This window comes from Planococcus citri, chromosome 1 (genome assembly GCF_950023065.1).
Source record: "Planococcus citri chromosome 1, ihPlaCitr1.1, whole genome shotgun sequence".
Classification (NCBI taxonomy): Eukaryota; Metazoa; Arthropoda; class Insecta; order Hemiptera; family Pseudococcidae; genus Planococcus; species Planococcus citri.
In genome coordinates, this window is record NC_088677.1 from 87,890,015 (window position 1) to 87,905,780 (window position 15,766).

The window sequence follows — 15,766 nt, forward strand, 5'->3', positions numbered from 1 at the left end:
TTGTTCCTCTTGATGCATCTTTGTTGTAATGGCGTTTTTGTAATTGTTCATGCGTTATTTCTTCATCAAATTAAAACAATATACTACAGGTGATGGGCCCAGTGACTTTCTGGTGACCTGCTAGTTTGTTTTTTCATTGTTTATCGAGCTTTTGTTGTGTTGTATTCAAATTCAAGCTTAGCTGAAGTAATGAGTACTCAAGCAAAAGTTACTGAAGCTGTTCCAGTACAGCACGTTTTCAAAGGTAAAGATTTTTTGGAATGGGAATTCCACGTCAAGACGCGACTAAGAAATCTGCAATGTATTTCCGCGATCACCGAAGAAGATTCCTCGAGACTTTCAGATGGTGTGAAAAATAAGGCGATGGATGAGATCTTTCGAATGCTAGACAATCGGATCTTGGGTGTGGTTATGTCAGCATCATGTCCCTACGAAGTGATGGAGAAATTACGTGCTAGATACACTCCTAAAAACGTTGGTGTTTCCATTTGTTTACATACTAGGCTATCAAAGGTTCACGAAGGGCAATTTGAAACGATGGAAGACTATGTAAACAAAGTATCAACCCTTGTTCATCAGCTGAGAATGCAAGATGGAAACATTACCGATTCCGAATATATTCACTACCTGAAAAATGGACTGGCTGAGGATCGTTTAGAAGCACGTTCTACAATTCAAGCTACATTACAGTCTGGTGAAGTTTTCGTTGAAGATATCGAAAGTATAATACTCAAAGAAAAGAAGCCAATTGCGCAGAAAGCGGTAGTTGAAACGAAAATAGCTGAGCCTAGTTCTAGTCTGATCAGAGCAGCAATGGTAGTGGCTATGGTTCCACCCGTGAAAGGTCCTATCTGGTTACGTGCTACAGGTGTCAGGGGAGCAGTCATTTGGTGAAGTATTGTACTACGTATGGAGAAGATCAGCCTAAATTCAATAAATGTGGCAAGTATGGCCATGAAGAGGCGAAGTGTAAGAGTGCTGAAAAAGAAGCTGATAAAGGGAAACCATCCCTTCTAAGTGTATACAAGGTGTGCTGAGTCGTTTATTGTTTCATTGTGATGTTATTTTTAAGATGTTTTTGTCTCATACCTGATTTTTATCATTAATTGTATATATTCGAAGCTGAGTGCATTTTTGCATATTTTTATCATGATTTCAACCTTTTTGTGTTTTTTTTTATCAAACTTTTGTCCATTGTATTTAGTTGTATCGAGCTTTTGTGAGTTTTAATTTGTAAGCAAGCTGACATGCGTTGTAATCGAGCTGACGTGCATATTTATTGAGCTGACGTGCGTATCTATTTTTATACTTATCGACCATTTGCTGTAAGGTAAACCCGGGTAAGATGGCCAACAGGGTAAGATGGCCAGGGGGCCATTACTCGAATATGGGACAGCAGATCGCACTGCAAAAAATATATTTTATTCCTCATAACAAAAGAACATACCAGACATAAAAAAAAATTTTCAGTACTTCATTTGTGTCTGTGTGAGAAGTGTTAATAACATTTTAAGGCTAATTTTTTTGCCAAAAGAAGAATTTCGGATTTTTATTATCGTTGCCAAAACGTATTTAACGAAGTGATAAGTAAATATTTCATATATCATTAGAAACCTAGAACTCTCAGCTTCATTTTCATATAAAGTTTTAGTCATTTCAAGACTTCACAGAGTCATCAGAATCAAAAATACGTGACTGTGTCATTTGGGAAAGATGGCCAGGGGAAGATGGCCATAATTATGCTTTACCTGTTAAATTCACGCTGAAAATAAATTAATCGATCTAGTACATGTCTCTGTGATTGTAATACATGTCTCTGTGTTATTTTACAGCTATAAAAAAAGAAAATCCTATGAAAATAAGATAGATTATGATAAATAGTTGGAATCTGTACCCCATTTGGGGTAAAATTTCCACCTCGCTGTAAAAATGATTAAAAATTGCAAATAAATTAACAAAATGCAAGTTTATCAAGTTATTAAATTTAAATATAGGTGATAAAAACCCCCCAAACTTGATTTTGTTAATTTATTTGCATTTTTAATCACTTTTATGGGATGGCCATCTTACCCTGGGTGGGTTGGCCATCTTTCCCAGGTACTTTTTTGAGAGCCCAAAAATCAACTTTTCGAATTTCTTTTTTTTTATATGAATAAGTTCACCAAACCACTTTTCAATTAAGGGAAGTTGTAGAGGGATAACTTAGGTTTATTTAAAAAAAAAAAAAAGTAGAATCGGACAATTTCTGTTGACTACAGAGCGGTTTTGGCAAAACATGGCCATCTTACCCGGGTTTACCTTATATCTAAGAATCTTTATAAATGTACAAAATATCTCAATTTTTTAGAACGTATTTTTTTTCTGGTTTATTGCAATTATGTTTTTTTTTTAGATTCTATTATTTTTATTGAAGGCGTTCATTTAAATATCTGTGCTATTCCTATACCTCTATAATGCTATACATGGCGCATTCATTTCATTTCATTTTTATATTATTTCATTTTATTATTCATTTTTTTATGTATCTTTGTTAGTAAATAAGTCGACTTTGTAAATGCAGAAATGCTGCCTATTGCAAAAAATAAAGTTGATTTGATTTGATTTGAAATTGGTGTTTTGACAAAAAAAAAATGATGCCATTTTTTAATAAGAAAATGAAGATTTTTTTTTACTGAAAAATTCAGGGTTTCATTGATAAATTATGATTTTTTTTCATTGGAAAAATGAAGATTTTGCTCTTGAAAGCTGCGAGAGGGGAGGCTACCGAGGCGACCTTTTTTTAGACTGGAGGGAGGGGGGATCAAGGGTCAAATTTGTTATGATTTTGTCTTGAAATTTGATTACATGTCACGGATAAGAATTTTACAATTTTTTTTTTGCAGTTTTCAAAAATCTGACATTAATCACATTCATTGTTTCTTGTTAGCAATTGAGAAGCTTCATTTTGTCTGTCGAAAATTTTCAATACTTGGCCTCGCAAATCGAACGAAGAAAAAAATGAAAAAGCAGGGGGGGGGGAAACTATACAATCAGAAGTGGGAATTTTTCAGGTCAGAGATGAAGACGCGACGTGCGGATCCGGTCGATTAATTTTTTCATCATCGAAGATGGCGGTTTTTCCTCGTTCACAGTTTTACGACAACATCATCGCGACATCGACATTGGAAAAAAAACTGCTGTGGTTTGTCGCGTCGCTCGTCAAATATTTAAAATAATTCTCGCCCCTCCATCTGTCCCTTTCTGCCCTCCATTGTCGCTGATCTGGTCATGTATTAAATGCCAGGTTGGTTGACGCTGCCTTCGCCTTCGCCTTTGCGCCAGCTATTGTTGTAATAGTTGCATTCGTATTCATAATAATCGGCAAAACGCGATATAAATTTCAACTTTATGAATAAAATATGACTAAGGGCGTTCGTCCTTGCTCTTCATCTCGCCGCCGTTCGCGAGCTATACAGAAACGCGATCTTGAATATATTTGTTACAGAGAAGCGTTTTTTTTGCTTTGCTGCTTTTATTCCCCTTTTCCGGCATCTCCTCATCCCCAACACAGGGTACGCTCTCTGAGCTGTGTGTTTATGTTTACCTTGTACCGCGTATAATACGCCCCGCTGCCCGCACTTACCCCCCCCCCCCCGCCAGTATACTGCTGTAGTCGTTGTTTGTAATTATAATAGGGGTTCCTTTTTTTTTCACGAGCGATGTGATGAATTTGACATTTGAACATTGAGAATTGATGTCGAAGAGGTTTCCCAGGTTGTGTCGAAGTTTTTTTTTTTTTTTTTTTTTCATTTGCGTCGAGTTGGAAATTGAAATTAGTTTTTAACGCAGTGTCGGATATTTTCATTTTTTCTGTTGTTTGTTGCGATTTCGTTATGAGAGAGAGAGGGGGAGAAAAAGTATAGGAGAAATGAATGATGGTTTATTTCTCTTCGTGGAAAAATACTACGTGGAATGTAGGTATAGATACCTATATTATATCGAGATGTGGAAATTTTTCATGCTTTGTTCTCGCGCTCAGTGCTCGTTTCCATTGTAAGTATTTGATTTGCGCGGTTTTTGTGTAGAGCTATTTTCTTTGGATGAAGGATGAGGAGGCTGCATTTTGAGTAATTCGATAATCGTCGAGAGAGAAGCAAATCTAATGTCGAGGTTCGACAAAATGATTCCAAAATTTGTTTGGTCATTATGTTCACCATATTGCAGGATCAGCATCGCTGAAATCAAAATACCAGATATCTTCATTTTTCAAGAAAATTTGAAAGGCAAAGGGGGGCATTGGAGAGGTTGAATTGTTTCAATTTGAAGGAAGAGTGCTGGCAATAGAGGACGTTGGATGAGTCAAATCGGAAAAATAAATTATTTGCATATTCAGCGTCCTCGAATAGGTTTTACTAACAAAATGGCTGCCATTTTGATTGACAGTTCAGTCGAAATCGCAAATTTGGCTTTCCAACATAGGAATCGTACAAAATTCTTTGAACTGGACATGGCTACATCGAAAGAGCACCAAAATTCATCACGAGCCAAAATTTCAAGTGTTAAAGTGAATTTTTCGATTTTTTATTAATTTGTAAACAATAAATTTATGCAAAAATGAGAAAAAAATCAAAATTTTACCAAATTGACCCGGATAGCTGAAATTTGAGATACCCTATTTTTGACCTGACAAAATAAATAAGCCATATGACACCACTCATCCCAAGACTGAACCAAAAGTTTGGAAGCACTGGTTCACGGAGGAAACAATTGAGACAATAGAAGAGCTAAGAAAGCTGCCAAGGACCACAGAACATGACAGACAGAGGGAAATTCTATCTCGGCGCATAACTAGGCTGTCACGACAGGATAAAAATGCCCACATTTCATCAATATGACTGTGAGGAAATTGAGATGCACGTTGAGAAGAACGAGACCTGGTTGCTCTTTCAGAAAATCAGGTCAATTACAAGAGAATTCAAGGCCAGTAAGCAGATCATTCAAGATGAAGAGGGCAAAGTTAAGACTGATGCAGAGGAGGTTGCTGAGACATGGAGAAAGTACTGCAAGAAGCTATACACAGAGGCAGAGGAGCTTCCTGATGATCCCAGGTTCAACACCATGGAAGAGAAGGAGCCTCCAATTCTACTTGATGAGATCATCAAGACCATTGAGTACTTGAAAAAGAACAAAGCTCCAGGACCAGATAAGGTGACAGCTGAGGTCTTTAAAGCTGTAAGCGAAGAAGTCACTCACCGAATCCATAACATATGCAACTCAACATGGCTGAGTGGTGAATGGCTGGAGGACTGAGTAGTGGGTATACCTAGTCAACATATGTCACTCTATACAAAAAAGGATCTCTGGAGAATTGCAAGAACTACAGAACAATCTCTTTGATAAGTCACGCCAGCAAAGTACATATTATTGAAGATTGTATACGATCAGCTATACTCACTCATGCACAGTCAAATCCCTCCAGAACAAGCAGCATTCGTGAGAGGAAGGGGAACTATAGGGAGCAGATTCTCAACCTCAGGCTACTGATTGAGAAAGCACGAGAATCCAATGTGCGTACTGTGCTGTGTTTTGTAGATTACAGAAAGCTTTTGACTGCGTACAATTGCAAAAACTGTGGAGAATTCTACTCCAGATGGGTGCCCCAATACATCTGGTGTGGCTGATAAAGCAATTATATGAGGGGAGCATGGCAAATGTCCTAATCAATTAGAGAGACAACATCATAGAAATTCCATCCAGAGAGAGAGGAGTACGACAGGGCTGCATTCTATCCCCACTCCTGTTTAATCTGTATGCAGAATATATAATTTGTGAAACGTTGCAGCTAATTGTATCAGAAAGCACCAATGAAGACAGCTCAGATGAGTTGCAGGGAGGAGTATCGATTGAAGGTGTACAAATGTCAAATCTTTGCTATGCTGACAACACCATCCTCATTGCCTCAAGCATCAAATCAATGACTGGTTTTCTGAAATGTCTGGAAGAGGTCAGTGCAAAATACAGGCTGCGAATAAATAAAGAAAAGACTAAGATCATGATTGTGAACCGGCCTAAGAACAACTTGCCTGAAATACAGGAAATTGAGGGCATCAAAGTTGTGAGTTGGTTTGTATGCCTGGGATCCAACGTGGATAACAAAGGAGGCAGTGAAGCCAAGACAAGATGCAGAGCGCAGATCACAAGAAGTGCCATATCTCGTCTAAAGAAGATATGGTCGGACACAGCAGTGAGCAAGGCTCTGAAGAAAAGGCTGGTAAATGCTCTAGTTTTCTCGGTGTTTCTCTACGCTTCAGAAACTTGGACAGTATGTGAGGGAGACAGAAGAAAAATTGATACGCTCCAGATGTGGTGGTGGAGGAGAATGCTTCGGATTCCCTGGACAGAGAAAAGGACCAACGTGTCTGTCCTGAGAGAAATCGGTGTCCAGAAAAGATTGTTGGCAGTGGTACTCAGCCAAATCCTCAAATATTTTGTCCATGTCACAACGGCAGATGCCATGGAGTCCCTGTTCATCCAAGGCAAGGTTGAGGGAGCAAGAGGACAAGGACGCTCCACCACAAGATGCACAGACTCCCTTCGAAAAGCCATTGGACGCAGCTTCCCAGCTTGCGTCAGGAGCGCCCTAAACAGAGTCAGCTGGAGGGAGCTGGTGTATCGTGTCAAGGATAAGGCTGCTGTTGCATCATAATCAGGATACACCTGGAGGGGTGAAACGGCACCAAGAAGAAGAAATATCTTGATTCTGCTCAGCAGAGATGAAAAATTTTCAAATAATTTGTAGGTACTGCAAACATCAATTTTCATCTTTCTCGATATTTTTCAACTTTTGAGAGCTTCATGCAGGTGGACCAATATCATGTGGAGGACCAAGGGAGGGTTTTTCTCGAAAATGTGGCCATTTAAAACTACCTACTCTACCTAGAAATGGACTTTTTTCAAAAAAAATTCTGCAGATACTTATCAATTTTCAATTTTTTTTTTCAACTTTACAGGTTTTCATACAAGGTACACATCATTTTGAAGACCGGGGGACGGTTTTTCTTGGACAAGTGCTTATTTAGAAAGATTCTGTCCATAAATGAAAAATTTTCAAAAAATTTCTACAGACATCAATTTTTTATATATTTTTTATTTTTTCCAAAATGGCAAATGAGGGGGGGGGGCTCCATATAAGAGAGCCAACATCATTTGTGGTGTCCAGCAAAGGTTTTTCTTGAAAGGAGGAATAATTATATCACAATTCTACTGTGGAAATGAGATATTTTCAAAAAATGTTCCCTAATTTTGATTTACCTATTTTTTTTCTTTTTTGATTTTTCTTTCTATGGGGCTAATATGGTGTGAAGGGCCGGAGAAAGTTTTTTCTCGGGTAGGGGATTATTTAGAACAATAATCAAGGCCACCAATATCTATTTTTTTAATAAAAAATACTCTACCAATTATCATAACAAATGTGTCAAAAATACGAATACCTTTTACCTACAGCACACGTCAGTCAGTAGCTTTCACACAGTACAACACGAAATTTTCCAAAAATAACGTCGTCGCACGTCCGTCACATATCTGATTAATACTTCGCACTACCTACAGCCCCCCCTCCCCAACATGGTGTTCGATTTCGCGGCAAGATTTTTAACGCGCGAAATTTCCAACTCCGCACCCGGCGACTTTGACCCTCTATAGCTCTAGGAAATCGTCGACGTTTTATTATTTCGCGTGCTTTTCGATTCTCGTGCCTCGTTCTCGTGAATAATAACAAATTTTCGACACGCGATTCCCAACGTATAGATGAGGAGCGAGCGAGAGAGCCCGAGCTAGACCCAGCCTTCGATGTTCGTTATCGTGTAAATAATTAATATTACGCTATTTACACATATTTCACGAATGGGTAAGGAGCGTACCGCACCGCAGTTCGACCTGTTGTTGTCTTTACAATACTTAAGCTATACTCGTATAGGTAGGTACCTACATAATACATATCTGATGCGTTTCACACAAGTCGATCGTCGAAGGTGCTGGGTTACCTCTAAGGTAAGGTATGAAATTTGTCAACACCTTCGTCGATCGTAGTCGTCGTCGTAGTTTTATACGACTCGAATGTACGTACAAAGGGTCGAAACAAACAATTTGGCTTGATTCGTCGCATTCAACTTTGGACGTAGGAATTACTTTTCAAAATTAATAACATCGTTCATCGATAACACAAATAACCTAATTACGATATGCTTCCTGAGGAGATCCGTTTCGTTCAGTATTAATTATTCGTATTCATTTCGTCTTCTTCTTCTTCGATGACGAAATCCATTCGATGACACAGCTCCCCGACAGTTTTCTACTGTAGTTCGCTCACCTTAAGGTAGAACACCAAACTTAAGCCGCGGTGGCTTGGTGTTCGAGCTTAAAGTGGACGGACCCAAGCAGCAGTGTGAGGCGATCGTCAGCCATCAGCTATCACACAGCACGTCGTAAAAATTATCATGCCTGCCAAGCTTACTCTTATATACCTACCTACTTTAAGTATATCCGATAAAAACACGTTTTCAATTCACAACTTAAGCTAGGTATCTTATACTATACTTATTGTTGAAAAAAAAAAGTAGGACCTTTTCTCATCCTTTTTCTCCCCCTCCCCGTCACTTTGTCCATCCTCGAGTACGTAGTACGTCGATTACCAAAAAAAAAAGAAAAAGAAAACCGAAACGTTTTTCGTCGATAAAATATTTACGCGTTTTACTTTTCCAACATTCATCAATTTGGAAAAAGCAAAAACACCACCGCGCTAAAATCTATTATTCCGCTTAGTGTTTACTTTCCTAATGGATTTCTATCCTGTTTACCCGCGTCTTCATCGTCATCGTCATCGGCATCGGCATCGTCGTCGCGTGCATCTTTTCTTCTCTCAGCTCTATTCTATATTCCTTTCTCTCAATTCGAATCGAGATTCGTATCATCGCACATCGCCACAAAAAAAGCACCGGTACTACAACACGTTTTATCGTCGACCTTTGGTAACTTTCCACTGTCTCTTTCACAGAAAAATTACCAGCACACTTATCTTGTCCAAAATCATTGTCATAGGCATTTACTCGTAAAAGGATTCTGACCAAAAATGAGGAATTTTCTTACTTTTTTTCACACCGTGTAGTCCGGCATACTACATTAAGAATAATCGCCCCCCCCCCCGGTCGATCCACTGGAACAACTGTTTCCTTGAAGGGGACATTCTGAGGAACATTTTAAAGCAAATTTTTCAAAAAAAAAGTTTGCCTTACTAACAAAATGGCGGTCATTTGATGGGCAGGGGAACCGAAATCGCAAATTTTGTTTTCAAACATGAGACTCCCACAAAATTTTTTGAACTGGACAAAGCTAGATCGAAAGAGCAGACAGTAATTCTTCGCCAGCTGAAATTTCAAGCTCTAAAATGTATTTTTCGATTTTCAGTGAATTTTTGAAGTTCAAATTTGGGCCAAAAATGAGGGGGGAAAATCAAAATTTTCCCAAATTAATCTAGGAAACTATAATTTGAAATAGACCCAATTTTTGACCTGCCAAATCGATTGAAAACAGTTTCAAATCGTCTCGAGCAGTTCTGGAGCCTCCAGCAGATTTTTGGAACTCGAATTTTCTACAAAATTCCATCAAATGAAGTTGGAATTCAAAAATTCATACTGAAAACTAATTTCAATACGTTACGAAATCGACTTCAAGTGGATTTCAAGTCGTTTAGAAGCCTCCAGCAACTTTTTGAAAATTACTGGAGCCTTCTGAAAGAGTTTCAATGTTCGAAATTCCTACAAAATTTTATCAAATAAGGTTGGAAAGTCGAAATTTATTCTGTAAAACCGGACGTGGTTTCAAGTCTTTTTCAACCTTCCATCCAGATATATATATATATTTTTTGATAATTCCAGTTTTCTGAAAAACCCCATAACATTTTTTCAAAATAATCTCAAGGACGCATGCTTCTGATAGGTGCTTGTTAACGAACTAAAAAAATCACCCCCCCCCCCCGTTTGAGGTATGAAGATGAAATTCAGTTTATACAGTTTCAATTGGTTTTGGAGCCTCCATCGGATTTTTGGAAACTTGTTTTTTAAAAAATCTATCCGAATGAGTAAATTTTGACATTACAACTCAATTTAATGAAATTTCGTGGCAATTTCAAGTTTCCAAAATTTACTGGAGGCTCCTGGAATTTCCAAAAAAAAGTCTCTGGAGGGTTCAAAATGACATGAAATCTACCTGAAGTCAACTTCAAAACGTATTGAAATCAGTCTTCAGAATAAATTTCAACTTTTTAACTGCATTTGATGAGATTTTGGGATTTCAAGTTTCAAAAATCTGCTCGAGGCTCCAGAACTGCTCAAAATGATTTGAAACAGTTTTCAATCGATTTGACAGGTCAAAAATAGGGTATACCCCAGATTTCAGCTTTCCAGATCAATTTGACAAAATTTTGATTTTTTTTCTCATTTCCCTTTAAGAAAAAAGTTGTCGCTGAGGGTTGAGGCCCGGGGGGCGGGGGTAGCAATTATTCCCTTTTTAATATTCCGGACTAGTAATTTTTTTTGAGTTACTTTATTGTTTCTTAAGCTGTAAGGGAAGCTTTACACAAGAGTATCAACGTTTGTGGGGTAAGATGGAGGGATGTCTTCTTTAAAAAGTGGGTTCACTTATACAAGGGATGTACATATCTCAACTGGCAGCAGAAAAATTTTCGAACTCGACAAAGCTGATTTCAAAGAGCATGCAAAAATAATATGCACATCTCGAGTCAAAATTTCAGACCACAAAGTGAATTCCTCGATTCTTCGTAAATTTTCCAAAAACAAATTTGGGCCCAAAAATCTGATAAAATCAAAATTTCACCAAACTGATTTACAAATCAAAATTTTGTACGATGCCATCGTATTTTCGACCAACCGAATCGATTGGGAACGGTTCCGAATCATTTTGAGCAGTTGAGGAGGTTTCAGCTGATTCTTGAAAGTTGAAATTCCTACAAAAAATTTTAGCCAACGAAGTTCAAAAGCTAAGATTTATACTTCCTACTCTAGGTAATTGAAAAAGGCGTTATATCGTTTGAAGGTGGTTTCAACCAATTGTAAAGCCTTCAACCTGATTTTGAAAATTCATAATTTTTCAAAAAAAAAAAAAAAAAAAAAATCTAAGTTACCTACTTTGAGCACGTATGAACGCAATTGGTGGTAGATTAGTGACGCAATTCGGCGCCAATACGCGCTAGTATGATTTTTGAGTTTCCAGAATATGGCTGGAGGCTCCAGTTCTCCTTGAAACCACCTCCCATTGACTCAAAATGTTGAAATTAAAGCAGATATGGAGTAAATTTCAGCTTTTCAACTTCATTAGGTAAAATTTTATGGAGATTTTAACTTACAAAAATCTGCTGATGCCTTCAGAACTACCTACTCAAAATGGTTCGAAACAGTTTCCAATCAATGGTCGAGGGGGAGGGGTCAAAATACCTTTGAAGAATTATTCAAACCCTGAAATGAAAATGTTCTGACAAACTGTCGGTATTTTTCATTTTTTTTTCCAATTTGAGCGGGAGGACTTTCGTCACAAATCATTTCTAAGTTTAAAAAAAAACGAAAAAAAAAACGAAATTCTCAAAAAACTTTTCCCTGTAAAAACCAATAACTCTGAGGGGGGGGGGAGTTGGGAACAAAAAAAATCACAAGTAACTCATCAGCAGTATAAATAAAAGCTACTCTACTACTTCGTACTTGCAAAAGTCGACCAAAAGTGCATAGCAGACGCAAGATACATACAAGACGTAATTCGTACCATACGCTTTTAATCTTCAAACTTGGTAATTCTACCGCTACACGAGCTTCTTCAATACTCTGCTCAATGTACATACATATCACAATAAGATGTAAGTTTCAAGTACCTACAGTAACTACGCTAAGAGTAGATTTACTTGTATATACTCGTATAAGAAACAACAGAAACTTCACAGAGGTAACCCCAAGTATGTACTCACAGTACTTAGGATTTGCAAAAGAGACGAGAAGAGAAGAGAGCACGCGCACTTCCACGCACACACACACAAACACACACCAACTAACCGAAGCTAAAGCTATACCATATTATGGCGGTGGTGGTACCACATCTTCGTACTCGTTTCACTTATACTCGTACCGATGTACTACTGATAAAGGCAACAAAAAAATCAATTAACAACGCTTTTCTAGCGAGTAATGTCGAGCCTCTGGATAAATACGCTGATGAAATGGTATATAAGTACACTTCTCCACACTACCGGTATTATAAAGTCTTTGCTATAAAGATTGCTGCACGCCTGCCTGCCTGCCTGCCGCTGCACCATTTTCACTTCCTTCTCTCTCATCTGCAGCTCACCTCACCACTCGAATAAGTTGAAAATTTGCTCCTCTCTCACTACGCTATCGCTATACTGATGCGCGCTTTTTAACCCTTTGATAGTAGTATACGAGTATCTACTACTAACGAAAATACCGCTGCCAATTCCGTTCACTAGGCACTTTGCTTCGTTCATCTTCTGTTCATCTTCGGGCTCCCTATCCTCTCTCGTTGTTCTCTCTCACCAGTCACTCTCGTCTCGAGTCAAAATACCTATTTACTACAAGCACGCGATACTTTTTTCTCTTTTTCTCTGTCTCTCGATTTCCGACTTGATACAATGCGTAACTACCTACGTATAACAATTTGTAATTACCACATAAACGAGCGAATAGGTATACAGTTACTTACGTATAATTTAACAATTTTACAATAGTAGAAAATAACACAATAATACAATATTATACTTAAACCATTACCAGGACTATATAATAAGCTAACAATATCAAAACGAGTTTAAAATTCAAATCAAATCAACTTTATTTTTTTGCAATAGGCAGCATTGCTGCATTTACAAAGTCGACTTATTATAGGAAATGATGAAGATCTATATAAAAAAAAATTAAATAATATGAAATAAAATGAAATGAATGCGCTATGTACAGCATTATAGAGATATAGGATTAGCACAGATATTTAAATAGACACCTTCAATAAAAATAATAGAAATAAAAAAAACAAACAAACAAACAACATACCTAATTGTAATAAATCAGAAAAAAATACATCCTAAAAAATTGAGATATTTTGTACATTTACATATAAAGATTCTTAGAATTATTTACAACATCCTAAAATTATCGATTATACAAAAAAAAATTAAAAAGAAACAATGATGCTGTATGAATGATCATGAATATTGAAGATGATAAATCGAAAATACAAGGAGTCGCTGAAAGTTCAGTTTTAAATGCACTCAGTTATGAAACAGCATCCATATACTCATCTATTGAATAGAATGCTTTTTTTAGCAGCCATTTTTTCAGAGTTTTAGAAAATAATTTTGTGCAATTGATAATTTTGATTTCATTTGGAATTTTGTTATAAATTTTTGCAGCCATGAAGTCTATACTTACTAACTTGGTAAAATTTAGTCCTGAATTGTGTGCTATGTAGTTGTTGGCTATTTCTAGTATAATGACTATGTTGAGAGGTATGTAATTTTACTATGCCCTCCCCGCACAACAAGTGTCGAAGTCGACATTTACATTGACTACGTTTTTTTCCAACATAATGATGGAAAAGTGATCAATTAATTACTTAGTAGGAATCTTCTGTCCGTACAAAAGTCAGGTAAATTAAAATTTTTGAAATGTTCTCATTATTTCTGATACCTCGACATGCCATCTTGACATGTAGATGTAAAATTTGATGCTCAAAATTTACATCTACTACAACTATGTTGACCAATTATTCAGAATTAAAATTTCTGTTTAAGTGTTTAAAAGTTTGGTGAACATTCAAAAATATGATCTTGTTCAATGAGGAAAACCAATTTTTTAGGGAATTGATGAAATTATTCACTTTTCCACAGTTTTGAGTTGCAGATGATCCCACACAACATTTGTCGACGTCGACATTTACATCGACTACGTTTTTTTCCAACACATGATGGAAAAGTGATCAATTAATTATTTAGTAGGAATCTTCTGTCCATACAAAAGCCAGGTAAATGAAAATTATCGAAATTTTCTCATTATTTCTGATACCTCGACATGCCATCTCAACATGTAGATGTAAAATTCAATGCTTGAAATTTACATCTACAACTATGTCGACCAATTTTTCAGAATTAAAATTTCTGTTTAAGTGTTCAAAAGTTTGGTGAACATTCAAAAATATGATCTTGTTCAATGAGGAAAACAAATTTTTTAGGGAATTGATGAAATTATTCACTTTTCCACAGTTTTTAGTTGTAGATGATATGATGTTTGATATTGTGGATGTATTTGTTGATGTTGAATTTCACATCCACATTAACATCGACATGTCGACATGAAAACGGATTAGTTTAGTACTCTTAGATAAAGTATTGCACAATCTTTGATATAAGAAATTTCTGTTCAACATTTCGACTATACAGACTTTTCATTTTTACTTCTTTGGAAGTGAACTTTGCATCAATGCTGTTTTCAGTACGAGCAATAGCCACATCAGAGGAAATAATTTTTGCGAGAAAAAATTAAAATTTTTCAACTCACATTTTATAACTTAGCGAAGCAGGAGGTCGACATAAATTTTGATGTGAATGTCGATCCATCCACATCCGTCACTTTTGGATGCCACATGTCCATGTGAATTTAGACCCTGTGTTGAGCCAATTGTCAACACAAATGCAGATCAACATCAGTCAACAATTACATCGACAATTAGCTCGACACAGGGTCAAAATTCACATCGACATGTGGCATCCAAAAGTGACAGATGTGGATGGGTCGACATTCACATCGAAATTAGCATGGTCATTGTTGTACGGGTTCTTCACAATTTGGGCTATCAGATATATGTATAAGCAGGATAAGGTTAAAATTTCATTTGAAAGAAAGACATTCTTGCATGATTCTGTGACTTGCATTCGATAGATGATTCTTATTGCTTGTTTTTGTATTACAAAAATTCTCTGCATAAGACTGATATTACCGCCCTAAAACACCAAGCCATATGCCATATTAGACTGGAACATTCTGTAATATGCCATTTTCAAAGTTTGCACATTTGTGACACCTTTTAATTGCCAAAGAAAGATGATTTATTGATGATAGTTTCCCAGCTAAATAGTCTATGTGATCAGTCCAAGTTAGACTGGAGTTGATGTATACTCCCAAAAATTTTAGACATTCAACTTTAGTAATAGGTAGTGCCAAATTTAAATTTTGTGTGCTGTGACCAAAATATATTAGGTTTGTTTTCTCAACATTTAATTTCATTTCATTTATTCTGAACCACGCTACCAAATCATCCACAGCCTACTGTACTGAGACACCCATATTCATAGGAATCAGTGCGGTAGTGTCATCTGCAAATAGGATCAAGTTACTCCTTACATTTTTTGGAAGGTCATTGACATAGTAAATAAAGAACAGAGGTCCTAACATTGACCCCTGTGGAACTGCTGGCTCAACTGGGTATTGTTCAGTGAAATGGTATTCTCCATTTATATCTTCTGTCTTAACAATTTGAGTTCTATTTTTGAGAAAGGATGTGGTCCAGTCCAAAGCCACCCCTCTAATACCATAATTTTCTAGTTTACTGCACAATATCTTATGATTAATCATATCAAATGCTTTTGAAAGTTCGCAAAAAATAACCCTATAATGTCATTTTCGTTGTGGAGATTTTCCAAGATATTGTGAATAAGTTG

General features: G+C 36.8%; 1 protein-coding gene across 4 annotated transcripts in view; it reads right to left on the bottom strand.

The window, feature by feature from the left end:
* rsh (radish) overlaps window positions 1-15,766 on the bottom strand; it is a 780,520-nt gene that overhangs the window by 136,004 nt on the left and 628,750 nt on the right. The window lies entirely within an intron of this gene.